Source organism: Mixophyes fleayi, chromosome 5, assembly GCF_038048845.1.
Source record: "Mixophyes fleayi isolate aMixFle1 chromosome 5, aMixFle1.hap1, whole genome shotgun sequence".
NCBI classification, from domain to species: domain Eukaryota; kingdom Metazoa; phylum Chordata; class Amphibia; order Anura; family Limnodynastidae; genus Mixophyes; species Mixophyes fleayi.
The window spans coordinates 6683700-6698342 of NC_134406.1; positions in this window are offsets into that span (position 1 = coordinate 6683700).

Here is a 14643-nt window from a genome sequence, read left to right on the forward strand (position 1 = left end):
CAGATCAGGAGCACTGCAGTACTAGTACTGGCAGTAGTAGTACTTTTTAAAACTCTATTAGTAAAAAAAAAAGTTATGTGTAAATAAAGTGTAAGAAAGGGCGCTCCAAATCCAACAACATCAGCTCTTAATGTAAGTACTGAGGGAAAAATTAGTGATGAATGTGGTGATTTGTCTAAAGAAGAGAAAATACATCACCCGCTGTGGCAAGAAAAGGCTCAGACCATGGCCACTTTTTGCTAGCAGTGGTCTTGTTACTGCTGGTACACACACTAGAATGTCCATTGCAAAAGTGAGTGCGCATCACGGTCATTCATCTTCTGTAAATTCTCATGTATCCCCTCCTTGGTCAGAGTGTAGGTCTGTCACCTCCAAAACAGCCACATCAGTGCATGAAAAGATCACTGAGGCTGAAGAACAGCTTGGACGCTCACAGAATCCTGAGCAGAGTCTAAGGAGGGTATCCATGAGTGCTATATGTGAGTCTGATGTTTATTGATCCTTAGACTGTAATTTTAGAGAAATCTCCTTCTAAAATTTCTCATCCTTTTCGAAATGAGAAGTAACGGTGATGATTTAGGCATAAAAATTGAGGATGCTGCTTTGGAAGTTGTTAATGTGCAACAGGATGAAGGGGATATTGTGGATCTGACAATGATGACTATGTTGGACTTGAACAAGATAACGAGTAGGAGGATGATGAATATGTCCAAGTATGGCAGTCACCAGGCAGCCACCAGTGGTACCTCCTTATGCCCATGATAAGTGTAATGTCATACCTGGGCAAATGACCAAAAAATCCACATTGTACATGTATATATTTTCCTAAGCCGGACAACATTTTTCAAGTCATCTGTAGCCCTTGTGATGGCACAATATGTAGAAGTAGAGGCATTGACCATATAGGCACCTATTCCCTGTTAAATCATTTGCAGAGAGTTTATTCAAGTAGTTTATCAGAAGCAGGAAAGTCATGTATAGTAATAAGCAGTCCAGCATCAGCTACCAGCAAGATGGATAGTGTCGGGGTACCAAGGCATGGTGCCCTCATTATCGATCTCTGATAACCTGATTTCCTATGTGGTATATTGCTGTCGACAGCAGAGTGAAGAAGTGAAACACAAACATGGTGTTGCAGTTTCAAAATCAGCTCTGAGGGTCTTTTCAGACTGGCCCTTTATTTATAGCTAGGGTCCATCATTAACTGGTTAACAAGTACATATAAGGAAATCTCTTTAGCTCAGCAAATATTTATTTGCAACAATAATACATATAAGGCAACATCCTTTGTTCAGCATTACGTGCTTTTCCTCTCGGCCGCTTCCTTCAGTCTAGCATCCTGCTATTGTCTGTTCTATAGGAAATACTTGTTTTTCTTCAAGGCGTTGTCCTGCATCTGTAGTATGTAGTATTTTAAGGCATTTCACACATATATTTGTAAATCTTAATAACTATTAATTATTTTATACCCTCACAATAGACACCGCATGTAATCTTCACTGTCAACACCTTCATCATCAACCTCCTCATTATTAGTACTTGGTCCAGCATCCAATTGGCAAATGCAGACTCCCCTAAAGCAAGCCATGATACCATAGGTGAAATTCTATACAGAACCAAGATGACTAAGCATAGTTGTCTTTGAAACAATAGTTTGCAAAACGAAGTATGACAGCCTACTTCCCAAAAATGTCGAAAAAACTGGCGTTCATCAAAATGAAATAAAAATTGTATGCGGAATACCATTCTTGCCGCCAATTGCAAACAGAATCTCTAATGTTGGATTCAAGTAGAGGTGAACTAATATTATGTGATGATAATATTAACATCAGTGATAAAGATGATGATGAGGGTAATGACATTGTAGAGAAGAAGAAGCTGACCACTATTAGCCTAATGCCCATTAGCAAATTGTTAAAATCCCTATCTATTTCACAATTCAACAAGTCAACTTCAGCCACAGAAGGGGCATTCCCTGTTGCCGAGGTGCTTGGTTTGTTAAACTACATGTCCTTTTAAATATACAATATAATGGTGAGCAGGAGAGCCCAAGGACAGTTCCATCTTGCACCACTTTACAATGCCGGCTTTGATTACCTTTGTCTATCTTCTTTTCTAAAATGTATTTTTCTTACTGCCGCTGTTCTCCTTCTTTAACATTGTGTCACACAAGCTGTGTAACATTGAGAATTACAAATACATGCATTTCTTTCTCAAACCATTTCACTTCTAGATGAGGCCCACCTTGGTCTATCCTCTTGTCTAATATTAATATTTATGCTTCTGCTATCCATCTAATTATCTTTTATAACTGCTGCTCTCTCTCCAAAGTGTCACACCTGCTGTCTACCTTTGAGAATAAAAGATATATCCATTGTCTTTCTCAAACCATTTAATTTCTGGAGGTGGCCCACCCTGGTCTATTTTCTGTTGTAAAATTAATATTTATGCTTCAGCTATCCATCTAATTACCTTTTATTAATGCTTGTGCTCTCTACAATGTGTCACACATACTGTCTAATGTTGAGAATAACAAGTAAGTCTATTGTCTTTTTCCCACCATGTAATTTCTGCATGAGGCCCACCTTGGTCTATATTCTTTTCTAAAATGACTACTTATGCCATGTAAACATGCTTAAGGTATACCAAGTGTGTGAAGACATAGCAATGGTCTCCTGCCTACTAATAGAGGAACCAGGTAGTAATGCATTTCTTGCTAATCCTAAAGGTAAGGGTTCTGTAAAAGAGGTTTCTGGGGCAAACAGCTTTGTGTCCTTCAGAGGGGACAAGTTGGAGTCATTGCTGCAGTGGTTTTGTGGAGCTGTTCAAAAGGAAATCAGTAAGAACTTCCTTGGAATTGCACTTTATAGGAACGGGTGATCATAGGCCAAATATGTAGCCTGATGACCAAGTATCACCAGAGACTAGTAAGAACATATGGAAATATGGTTGGTGTTATCCATGCATCTCATAGCCCATGGGCAGTCTTTGCTGTCTTGTTCCCCAAAAAGAACAAACCAATGCAGTTTTGTGTAGACTACCACTGGTTTAACAATGTAACCATATCTAAAGGTTAACTCCTGCCCCAGACTGATGCTCTTTTAAACGAGCTTCAGAACCCTGGAACCTTTTCTCCTTTGACTCCAGTAAAGGGTATTGGCAGATTCCACTGACCCTGGCAGTTCTAGAACTATCAGCATCATCACCACATTTAAATTGAATGAGTTTAAGGTCGTGACTTTTGGAATGAAGAATGCATGGGCTGCAAATGTACCCTGTACTTTATTTGAACTGGAAATTGTTGAAATGGGAGGCAGGCTATTCCATTATTGAAAAGAGGAGTCCGTTGGCCTTAGTCTGGGCTGTGAAGAAATGGCAGCCCTATTTTTTGGGTTTTCATGCTATTGTAATGATTGACAAAAAACACAGGATGCAGCATTCTTCAAGGGAAAATGTTAGATTGCTGTGGTAGAGTCTAGCACTTCAGATTCATGAGTTTCATAGTATTCACAAGCAAGGAAAGTTCCTACAGCAATGCAGATGAACTGTGTCCACAGGAAGAGCTGGAACCTTTAACTAACTCCCAAAAACCACATTCTCTTTCTTTTACAAGTAATTTTAAAATGATCATAGCATTAAATGACTAAATAAATCACCAGTTTGCCATAAATCAAAACTTCAGCATTCAATAAGAATTGAAAATAGAATTTTTTCTTTTAGGGAGAGGAACATTGCTTTGTTAGATTTTTTTGATCTTCAACCAGGTTGTTCCTAAGCTTTGTGACCAATAATTGAAAGCACTTCTGCTCTGGTCCAGAGGGCGGCTCGGTCATTCCAGGTCACTTTGGTAAGAGCAGCACATTAGCAAAACTTTGCATTCAATTAAAGGCTTGCAGACTATATGTTAGAATATATTGGACATTGTTTAACCATTTTCTACGGTAAAAAGAAGTCTACCATAGCAGCCGAAAACAAAATAGCCTTTAAGCCATATTGTCCATTTAATTCTGTTTAAATTCATTGCTCAGAAAGAATCATTTCGTCTGGTGTCTCATTCTGCAGGAATTAATTTTTAGCTCTTCGTAGGGTAATTGCTGAAACAAGTTCTTTTTGCCTATTCAGGAGACCGGTATTGAACCCAATGGACTGCCGTTCTGCACATAGTAATGTGCATTGCATTTGTCTGTAGAGAGCATTTTTACTGCTCTAAAACAAACCAAGACTAGGCTTCCAATTAACCATGATTTATTATAAGTAAATTAAAATAATTGATAGGGCTGGATCGTCACGGCTGTTAATTGGAAAGCCACAAAGGCTGGAACAAATTTGCAAAATGCTTTTGGTCTCCGGTAGAAATAACAGAATCTCGATGGCAGTTTCACCTATCATTGGTTCTCATTGATTTCTGCAGAGAAACCCATTTTTCATCTGCCTTATGAAAATTAGACAAGGGTCACCGTTGAGCTTTCAATAGCCATATTTAAGGAAAAAAGCAATACATGCACAATTTTCAGATAATTAGAGAGGCTAATTACTAGTATTTATCTAGGCATTATATCAGTTGCCTGTACCTAACATTAACAGCTAATGCATTATATTTGTGGTCTAAATTGAGTCCACTAAATGCAATGCTGGTTGAATCTGTTTTAAACCCTGAAAACAATTAATTTTCCCCAACTGTTTCATCTAGCAGCTGTAATCAGTCCAGTCTCCAGTTTGTTTGAAGTCATAGCGGATCTGCATTGATTGCACTAAGGTTCCCGACAGTTTATTAATACCTACAAGTATGTGATAAGTACACATGGCTTCACAATATAACCATAAATTAATTCACTGTTCTTAAAGTGTATTTGTCATGCTGGGGCATTGGGAAGGCTCTTTACACTATGAGAGCTGGTGTAGCTACCCAAAGGTAGTTGTAACTTGAACTTAAGTAGACTTCATTGCTGTATTTTTCAATGGAAACATTGTTATTTTGATCTACACAACTGCTGAGCTATGTAAGCCAAACACTGCACTACATATTGTTCCATCTGTATAAAAATGTAAGTATAATTTCACTTTTAAAAAAATGAATTTTAAAATGATTAATTCACCCAAGAAGAAGGAATTGAAGTACAGAGAAAGTGTTATGATTCCTAGCGAACTCAGGAAGCGGCAACAGAAGTACAAAAACCAAGTATCTTTATTTAGGCAAAATATGTGAACAAGGATTCAGTTCGTGGAATATGCAGATTTCAGGTAGCAGAATAAACAGGTATACTCCAATACTAAAATATGAACAGGTGTGATGAATGGCAGGAATAGTCAACAGAAGCAACAGATTCCAAGCAATGACAAATACAGTTTAAATGCAGGAACAAATATATTGAGTTACCCAATTGCCAGGAGGAACGAAGCTCCAGACTGAGGAGGCAGGGATCAGGATTCCAGGTTGCCAAAGGCACAAGGCTGTCCAGGGAAGCAGACAGACCAGCTGAGTCAAGCGACTAGGCAGAGGTCAGGGAAACAAGAGTACAAGCAGAATCCAGTAGCTAGGCAGAGGTCAGGGTCACAAGTGAACGAGCAGGGTCCGGTTATCAGGCAGAGGGTGACAACGAGAGATCAGACAGCAGTAAAGCAAAACTGGAACAGGGTATAAACAGGAGACAAGCAGCAGCCAGGTATAAACAATGAACTGCACAGAACACAGACTGAGGCAGGTATACGAAGCTGTGCGACAGTTGCTGGTACTAATCAGGAAAGGAGATTAACTCCTACAGGAGAGGTGCAAAGTTCAGGGGCAAACAGCAGCGCCTCTGGTAGAATTGAGGTACTGCAGCCACATACAAAATACAGGCAGATTCCTAACAGAAGAGAGCAAGTTGGGCTGATTTCCGATCTCCTATAGCATCACTTTGCTGCTTTAGCCCGCCAATGTTATTACGTATCAAAGACTCAGCAAACAGTGGTGTAAAACTATGGGGTGTGATGCCAGGTAATTAATTATAACTTTTCCTTCTTCACCTAAAATAACAGTTAGTTGGAACATAAGTTTAGCATGAAATAATGCATCACATTAAGGGGACTTTGGAGTTGTCTTTCATAGAATTGTCACAAGTTTACGTTTCGATGTGTTATGCCCATAACGATAGGTGCATAATACCACAATGGAAGAAGAGGGTTTTTCTTTGTGGCATGATTTATTATGAGTATATTAAAATGTCTGGATCATCACAGCGGTTAACTGGAAAGCCACAAACATGGAACAGATTTGCAAAATACTTTTGGTTTCAGCAGACGTCTGCTTTATCCAGTACATAATTATAAAACTACTAAATGATTGGCGCCTATTTTATATTGATATAATATTCGCTATCCAGATATATTGTCTGTCAGCGTTGCTCTCACATTGTCATACTCTTGCTTTCTGTGTACACTGAGTATTTCGATTTTTGGAATAATCCGCTGATCGCCATGGTAACGATACTGGAAGTGAAGTTATGGATTGTCTTTTGGACAAAAGTATTGCAGCCCGTAAGTGTGGATCTATCCTCGGCTTGGTGTGTTTTCTTGTTTGGACTTCAATGCTTACATTCGTTGATAAAGTCTTTAAGACGAAACGCGTTAAGGGAAGAATTTGCCTGGCACCTCTTTTTCTCCTCTGTTTGATGTATAGACTACTTTCGTAGCTGGAAAACTTACATCAGCGGGTCAACTGCAGGAGTTTCTGTGGTTTTCAGATAAGCTGTTTATATATTTGCTCTTTGTACGGGTATTTTATTGTCTTTTATTCATTAAATATTCTACTTTTGTGATGTTCCTGGTCATTTCTCTTTACCTATTCTTAGGTTTGAACATACTGCACTATGGTATTACTTTTCTCTCGGGTCTGCAGTACCCCTTTGGATCGTATCATTGCTGCATATAAATCGATGTGGAGGAGATCTATATCTCTAACAGATAAGCCTCAGATTTATATATTTTTGGTACATTCACCCACTTATTTTTATTTCACTTTTTGATTGTGAATCATTCTACAACATGTTTGGTGCTCCTGCATGTTTTCTCATTTTCTTAGGTTATTCATCTGCAAATAGATGATTTAAGACGTGAAGCAGACTACTGTATGTGTTAATTATTTTGCATTTTGTGCACTATTGTTCACATTTAAAACCATAGCGCCGTTGTCTTTTACACGTTTGTTTTGCAAATCTGACGTAATGAATAAAATTAATGGGCTTAATTTTGTGTGTTGTACATCTCAGGATGTTGAATAGTGTTTTATTTTTAAAAAGGAAACACATCAAAGGGTTATTATTCTAAAGAGGAGGTTGGTTCACATATTAACAAAATTAATGAAAGGCGCATATGAAATGTTTTGACAACCAACCAGAAACAATATTTGAAATTAATGATATATTATCTTTATGTTAGAAACATGTTAGGACATTTGCACAGCATGTACAATTAATTATATGACAATATCTCTGGCACAGTGACGCCTATCACCTTCCTTCTTAACACAAGTCCTCATTATTAGGAGATTTGGTAATTATTGAAATATATAATGTCCTGGGTGTTATAATTGTGCAACATCACTGCCGGTTTATTATATCTGTCACCTCACTGTGACAAACATAATTGAATCTGCTTGTTCATATTGCTCAGGCTCTGAATTTTGCTATTTAATTGTTTCATCTTGTACGTATGTAATGTGGAATCAGAAATTGGAGAATGCAAAAAACTTTGTTTTACAATAACTGGTGAGATTGCTAAACAAGCAAGGAAAAATAGGTCTAGAAAACATTTAATGCACTTGAGCCACAAGTAGAAGCAGGAGAGGGTCCCTGCAGACCAATAATAGTGTCACAATTACTGCAATCCCTACTGGACATTTGCTGAATAAAACAAGATTTAAGAGAGGTCTCCAGTTATTTATGCTAATGACAAAGAACAGAGCTGCATAACTGAAAAAACATATTTAATCAAATGTCATGTTTGTAAAGATAAAACATATAATAAAAGCTGTGATTGTTAACATTTATGGAAAAGTGTGGAGAAGATCACATCAATCGCCTCTGGGATTTGATTAAAATTGCATTCTATACCACTTTAAAGTAAGTGCATAGACAAAGGGGAACCTTGTATATCATCATCACCATCAGCTATTAATATAGCAACACTAATTCCGCATCGCTGTACAGAGAACTCACTCAAATCAGTCCCTGCCTCATTGGAGCTTACAGTCTAAATTCCCTAACATGCACACACACAGACCGACAGAGACTAAGATCAATTTAATAGCAGCCAATTAACCTACCAGTATGTTTTTGGAGTGTAGGAGGAAACCAGAGCACCCAGAGGAAACCCACGCAAACACGGGGAGAACATACAAACTCATACAAACTCCACACAGATAAGGCCATGGTCAGGAATCAAACTTATGACCCCAGTGCTGTGAGGCCAAAGGGCTAACCACCAAGGCTTTGTGCTGGTCCATCTTTCCTTTGGATTAAAGGTTGAAGGACTGAAGATTTCATTCCGAATGACTTTTCTTTCTTTTGTTGTCACTTTGCTCTTTGTTGTGTTTATATTTTAAAGGTTTAAGTACTATGGGCCTGATTCAATAAGGAGTGTAAATGCCGATACGTGCCGTATTTTGCGTAAAATTGCACTGCACATACCCAGAAACGGAATATATAATCCAGTGAATGCAACTGCATGCCATTCATCTTTGAATGCAAAGGACACTTCCAACAGTCTACTATTTGAAGGGCGGAATTAGAGGGAGGGAAGGGGGGTATGCTCGTAGTCCTTGTACAGTAAGGATGTGCTGAGCTCAAGTACATGCAGCAGCGTCTGATTCAAGCTCTGGGTATCTCTCAAGCGTGTGATTTTTAGCCGTATCTCTTGTTTCAGCTGCAGAGCAGGTGTCAGTGCCGATTACTAGTGATGACGGCTGTGTATGTTAGCGTATCGGGAGCAACTGTAAAACTACATTTTATGTACAGTAGACATTAATAATATCATTAAAATGTATTTCATGTAACAAGAATGAAAAAAACATATTTTTTTTCATTAAAACTATGGGCCTGATTCATCAAGGAAAGTTTTTACTTAAATTTTCTTCTGGACCAAACCATGTTACAATGCAAGGGGTGCATATTAGTTTATTATTTTGCAGATAAGGAAAATACTGGCTTTTTTTTCCTAGATCAACTTCAAATGTCCGTGTACAAATAAGCTATCAAATAATTGTGTGCTACATGAAGAAACAGCCAGCATTTTCCTTTTCTGCAAAATAAAATAAACTAAGTTTCACCCCTTGCATTGCTAAATGGTTTTGTCCAGAAAACTTAAGTAAGAAAACTTACTCAATTTCTTGCTTAACTTGTCTTAATGTATCAGGTCCTACCTTATTAACAGGTGACATTGAATTTAACTTTTTTTTTTATATATATATATATATATATATGTGCGTTCTGATGGGACTTTATATATACATATGCATTGTGCAGTGTGTTCTGTCTGTCTTCATACGACAAGTGCCATATAGTCAGAGCAAACTTACTTAATATTCAACTACAAATGTTTCTTAAGATCCTCTTCTTTTTGAATACGGGCGTACCTGCTTGCATCATCCGTTCGGTTTTAAAAATAAATATGCATTCTTTAGTGAATCAGGCTGTGTTATGTTCTTATTATTATTATTTTCATGATATAATGGTAAATACTGGAGTCATAAACAAGACAAAAGATAGACATTGGACTTTTGTTGGAAAGTATTTATAACTATTTTTTTGCACTAGATCTTAGCAGTTATTGTAATCAGCGCTGTTGTTTCACATTTGTGTATAATTTTTTTGTATGTTTGTAAAGAGTGTGGTCGCATTTTATATGTGAAGGGGCGAAGGTAACGGGAATGCTGGTTTATGCTCTTTCTGTATAATACACATATTGGTTTACACTATTCACAAATTGTAGAGGATATCCTGCAACAATTGGCTTGGAACTCTGAGCTACATCCATCGGTATCAATTGGGAGCAATGCGGATATTTTCAAAAAACAAGGCAGAAAAGTCATAGAGACATCCTCTCTGGCTCTGGAGATTAGGGACAATCTAATAGCGCAAGAAGCAAAGACCAATCTCTGGTTTGGATTAGGAAGGATTTCATTATAAGGGGGGAAAAAATTAGTTTTTCCTATCATCAAGCTGTTATTGTATTGTCCAGTAACCCAACTAGCAGATGTTAAAATAAGTAGTTTCTCTACAGAAGGACTTAAATAAACTGGAGGATTGGAAAAAGGATTTGGGAGTGCTCGTAGACAGTAGACTTAGCAATAGTGCTCAATGTCAAGCAGCAGCTGCAAGGGCAAACAAAGTATTGGCATGCATAAAAAGGGGCATAGACGCAAGGGGAAGACAGTGTAATTTTTGCCACTGTATAAATCGTTGGTAAGACCTCATCTTGAATATACAGTACAGTTCTGGGCACCACTCTATAAAAAAGATAATTTGGAACTAGAAAGGGTTCAGAGAAGGGTGACAAAATTGATAAAGGGTATGGAGTCATTAAGTTATGAGGAAAGGTTAGCCAGTTTAGGCATTTACTTTAGAAAAGAGGCATCTAAGAGGGGATATGATTACTGAGCAGGGCCTTCTCACCTCTTTGTCTGTTTTACCCAGTTTGTTTATTAGTTTATTATGTTTGTCCCCAATTGTAAAGCGCTACGGAATATGTTGGCGCTATATAAATAAATGATGATGATGATGATGATGTACAAATACATTAAGGGTCAATACAGAGAACTTTCATGGGAACTTTTTACCCCAAGGACTGTACACAGGACATGTGGTCTCCTCCTAAGGTTAGAGAAGAGTAAGTTTCACAACCAGCAAATGAAAGGGTTCTTTAAAGTAAGGGCAGTCAAGATATGGAATTCACTGCCAGTGAAGATTGTGATGGCAGATTCAATAGATATATTTAGGAAAGGGGTAGACACTTTTTTTTAGCAGAAAAGTGTATCCAGGGTTACGACCGTTAATTAAAATGAAGGATAGTAGTGGATACAAGGAAAAAATAGAACTGCAATATTGGGTCAGGAGGAATTTCTCCAGATTGAAACAGATGGGCGGTTGCTTGATCTGGATCAATTTCAAATATAAGTGAGGGATCGCAGGAGATCCAAATAGGTTGAACTTGATGGACTGGGGTCTTTTTTTCAGCCTCATCAACTAAGTAAATATGTAACTATGTAAGTTGAAGGTTCTGGGAGTACTATACCTCTGAATATGTAATTACTTATTACCAGGATATCATAAGACACAAGTTTAGTATAATAAACTTAAGGTAGACAAGATAGACAAGATCCCCATGGTATACTGATAGCCAAAGAAAGTGAGTCTCTCACCAAATCCTTAGCTATATAGATTCAAATTTACACCCATTGAGTTTCTTCCCTCTTACCTGAAAGAAATAACTAGTGTACTATCTCTGAGAAGAAAGAACTGAGGCAGAGGAGATGGAACTAAGACAGAGGAGACGGAAATGAAGCAGAAGAGATGGAACTGAGGCAGTGGTGATGGAACTGAGGCAGAGGAGATGGAACTGAAGCAGAGGAGACGGAACTGAGGCAGAGAAGACAGAACTGAAACAGATTAGACAGAATGGAGACAGAGGAGACAGAACTAAGGCAGAGAAGATGAAACTGAAGCAGAGGAGACACATCTGAAGCATGTAGAAGTGAGCAGACTAACATAGAAGGAATACCACAGAGAAAGAAGGAGAAAGTATCTGGTAGAAGTCTCAGACAGAGGATTGAAGGCTTCAGAGGAAGGAACACTGAGAGACAACTGTGAGCAAGACAAGGACATTGAGACATTCAACTGGGACACGGAGCAGATATATAATAAGATGTAATGTTTCCTGACCAAGGAAGAGGAAAGTCAGCTGAGGAGAGGAGAAGGACTGAGGTAGGGCAACATGATTTATTATAAACTAAAAACAGCAGAGAAATCTAATCTATAAAAATCAATATATTAGAAATAAATGTTGCAATCCTCTTCTTGTGGCTTCGCTTCATAGCGAAAGAGCAATGACTGCTTCTTACCACAATTATATGTTTTCTTGTAATTGAATCATGTAAAATTTATTACAGATTACACTTCTTTACATAACCTCATTATGAAGCAAAGCCGAGTGTGTAGACACACCATAAATATGCCTCTAATTTATTGCCTTGTACATGATTGTTTTGCAATTACTCTGAAAGGTCTGTAACATTTGTGAAGCTCAGCGTCTGCCTGGCAAATAAAAAAACCTAATCTATGAATGCCTAAGATAACTTTAAATGGTATATTAATGACCTATATTCTATTGCAGTGTGGCAGGTTCCAGATGCAGACTGGAAACTGTGAGGCATTGAAATCAACATCTCTCACCTGTAATCCATGCCAAAAGCTTCGAGCAAGACGGACCGCCAAACTGAGCACGATTATAGTCTTAGGACCAGAATCCCTGCCAAGGATATTTTTGGTGTCAGTGGCGGCTGGAACAGCACAAACTAGATAGAAATGAATCTACAAAATGAGTTTCTGACATTCTGCTGGCACAGCGATGTGTGTTAGTTCACCACAGGAAGCAGAGTTCTTCTATCCGGCCGGGGGTGGATGGATAAATGCAGAAGACAATGTATTTTTGCCTGTTGACATTGGCACTTAGCATAAAACTAACTTCTGACATGGTAAACCATTCACAGTTTAATTATACTTGTAAAAACAGAAAAATTTAAAAAGATTAGAACATTGGACAATTATGTTTTCTAAGAGAATAATCTTTCCCGACTCACTGACTTTAAAGGGAGGTCAGGTTGGCTCTGATCATGGTTCTGTTCTGTTCTGCGTGCAATCACCTGCATTTTTCTTGATATCATTTTCTTAAAATGTATCGGTGTAATTTTTTGAAATAGTTTTGGTTTGTTGAGCAGGATATTTACCAATGCAGAAAATTGCTGATGTGCACCACAAAAAAAACATTCTATCTATTCAGTGACACAAAGCACCAAGCACCAAGCATGTCTTTACATTTGTACATATTATTGCAGACACCCACATGTGTTAACGTGTCAAGGTGGCGTCTTGGATCTTGGTGGATTTAGTAGCGTTCCAGATTAAGCACCTGCATTTAATTTAGCAAAATGAAAAATTCTAAAAGTCTTCAGGGGTGTTCATTTTGAGGGGCTCATGGTTTTTACTCACCTCCTGAAGTGGTGGATATCAGGTGTCAACAATTAATTCATATAAAGGGCCACCAAGAGGGATTTTGGTCCAGCACCCGCAAAATCTAAAATCATTATAGGAGTATACATTAGTATATGTGCTTGGCAGATACATATAAAATATACGGCTCAGCCACAATTTTCCGTGTTCATAAAGTTTCAGCAACTAGAGTTACAAATCTTATATTACTGGTTTAAGCATAAAAAGGTATTTAAGGAAAATATTTTAAGGGTAGAGAAAGTGGTTTATAATGTATTTGCTGATGATTTTACAGGAAACATCATGTAACTGACATTGTTAAAGATTATTTTAAATCCAGATTTCATTTACTTCAGTTATATCTTTGCAAAATGATCTTTCAGGCCTAAGACACTGAAATTCTCAAAGTCACTGAAAAATTGTGCTTATCTAGGAGCAAAGAATCAGCTGTTAGCACTAATTAACCTAGTGAAATTAAGATTAATACAAGTTAATATTTCATTATATGTAAGGCTCATTTCACCACAAATAATTGGGCACTTTTAGCGCACACGTTATCCAGCGGTTTAATACTGCACATGTATTTTAACGTTGTAAATTGTGAATATAAGCTCTAGAGAGCTTGAGTGAAGAACATCTGTTGAAATTGGGGGAGGTGCTGGTCAGCACAGTTCGAGGGACTTGTGTGTTAGGGGTGCTAAGCTGAAAGTTTCGTTAGTACGCAGTGCCTTTGGTGACAGTACCATTGTGTGAGACGGCATCACAAGTCGGGAGACACGGGACTGTTATCAGCGTTAAATCGTAGAAGGGCCGCACCATGTATTAAGAGATGCTACCAAGGACATAAGGACCTTGCCATCACATACCCAGAGATACTGAACTGCCATCTGTAGGACATTGCTGCTCACATGGCTATCGTGTACTAAATATTTGGAAACTTCTGGCTTTGCTGTTTCATTTTAAAGTATAACTTCAGTATTAATAAAATGGTATTGAACCTGATATCGGTATGAGCGATCTAAAGGACCCGGTACCCTCACAGCAATTTAACTAATATGGACATGTTCATCCAAACATTGAGAGGCTCATGTTCAGGTGAATTGCATTGGTTTGCTGTACACTAAAAATGCTTCAGCATACATCCGTATATGCAAATATATATATATAGATATGTTTGCATATCGTTGTTTTGAGTCTTCTGGTGCCTGTAGAGGCAGAATGGGAGCGGGCAAGCACTGGATGAGGACCGTAATGGAATGTTCACATAATTGCGACACAAATACGCGTGGACACATTCGCAGCACAGTGGCTTAGTGGTTAGCACTTCTGCCTCACAGGACTGGAGTCATAAGTTTGATTCCCGACTATGGCCTTATCGGTGTAGAGTTTGTATGTTATCCCC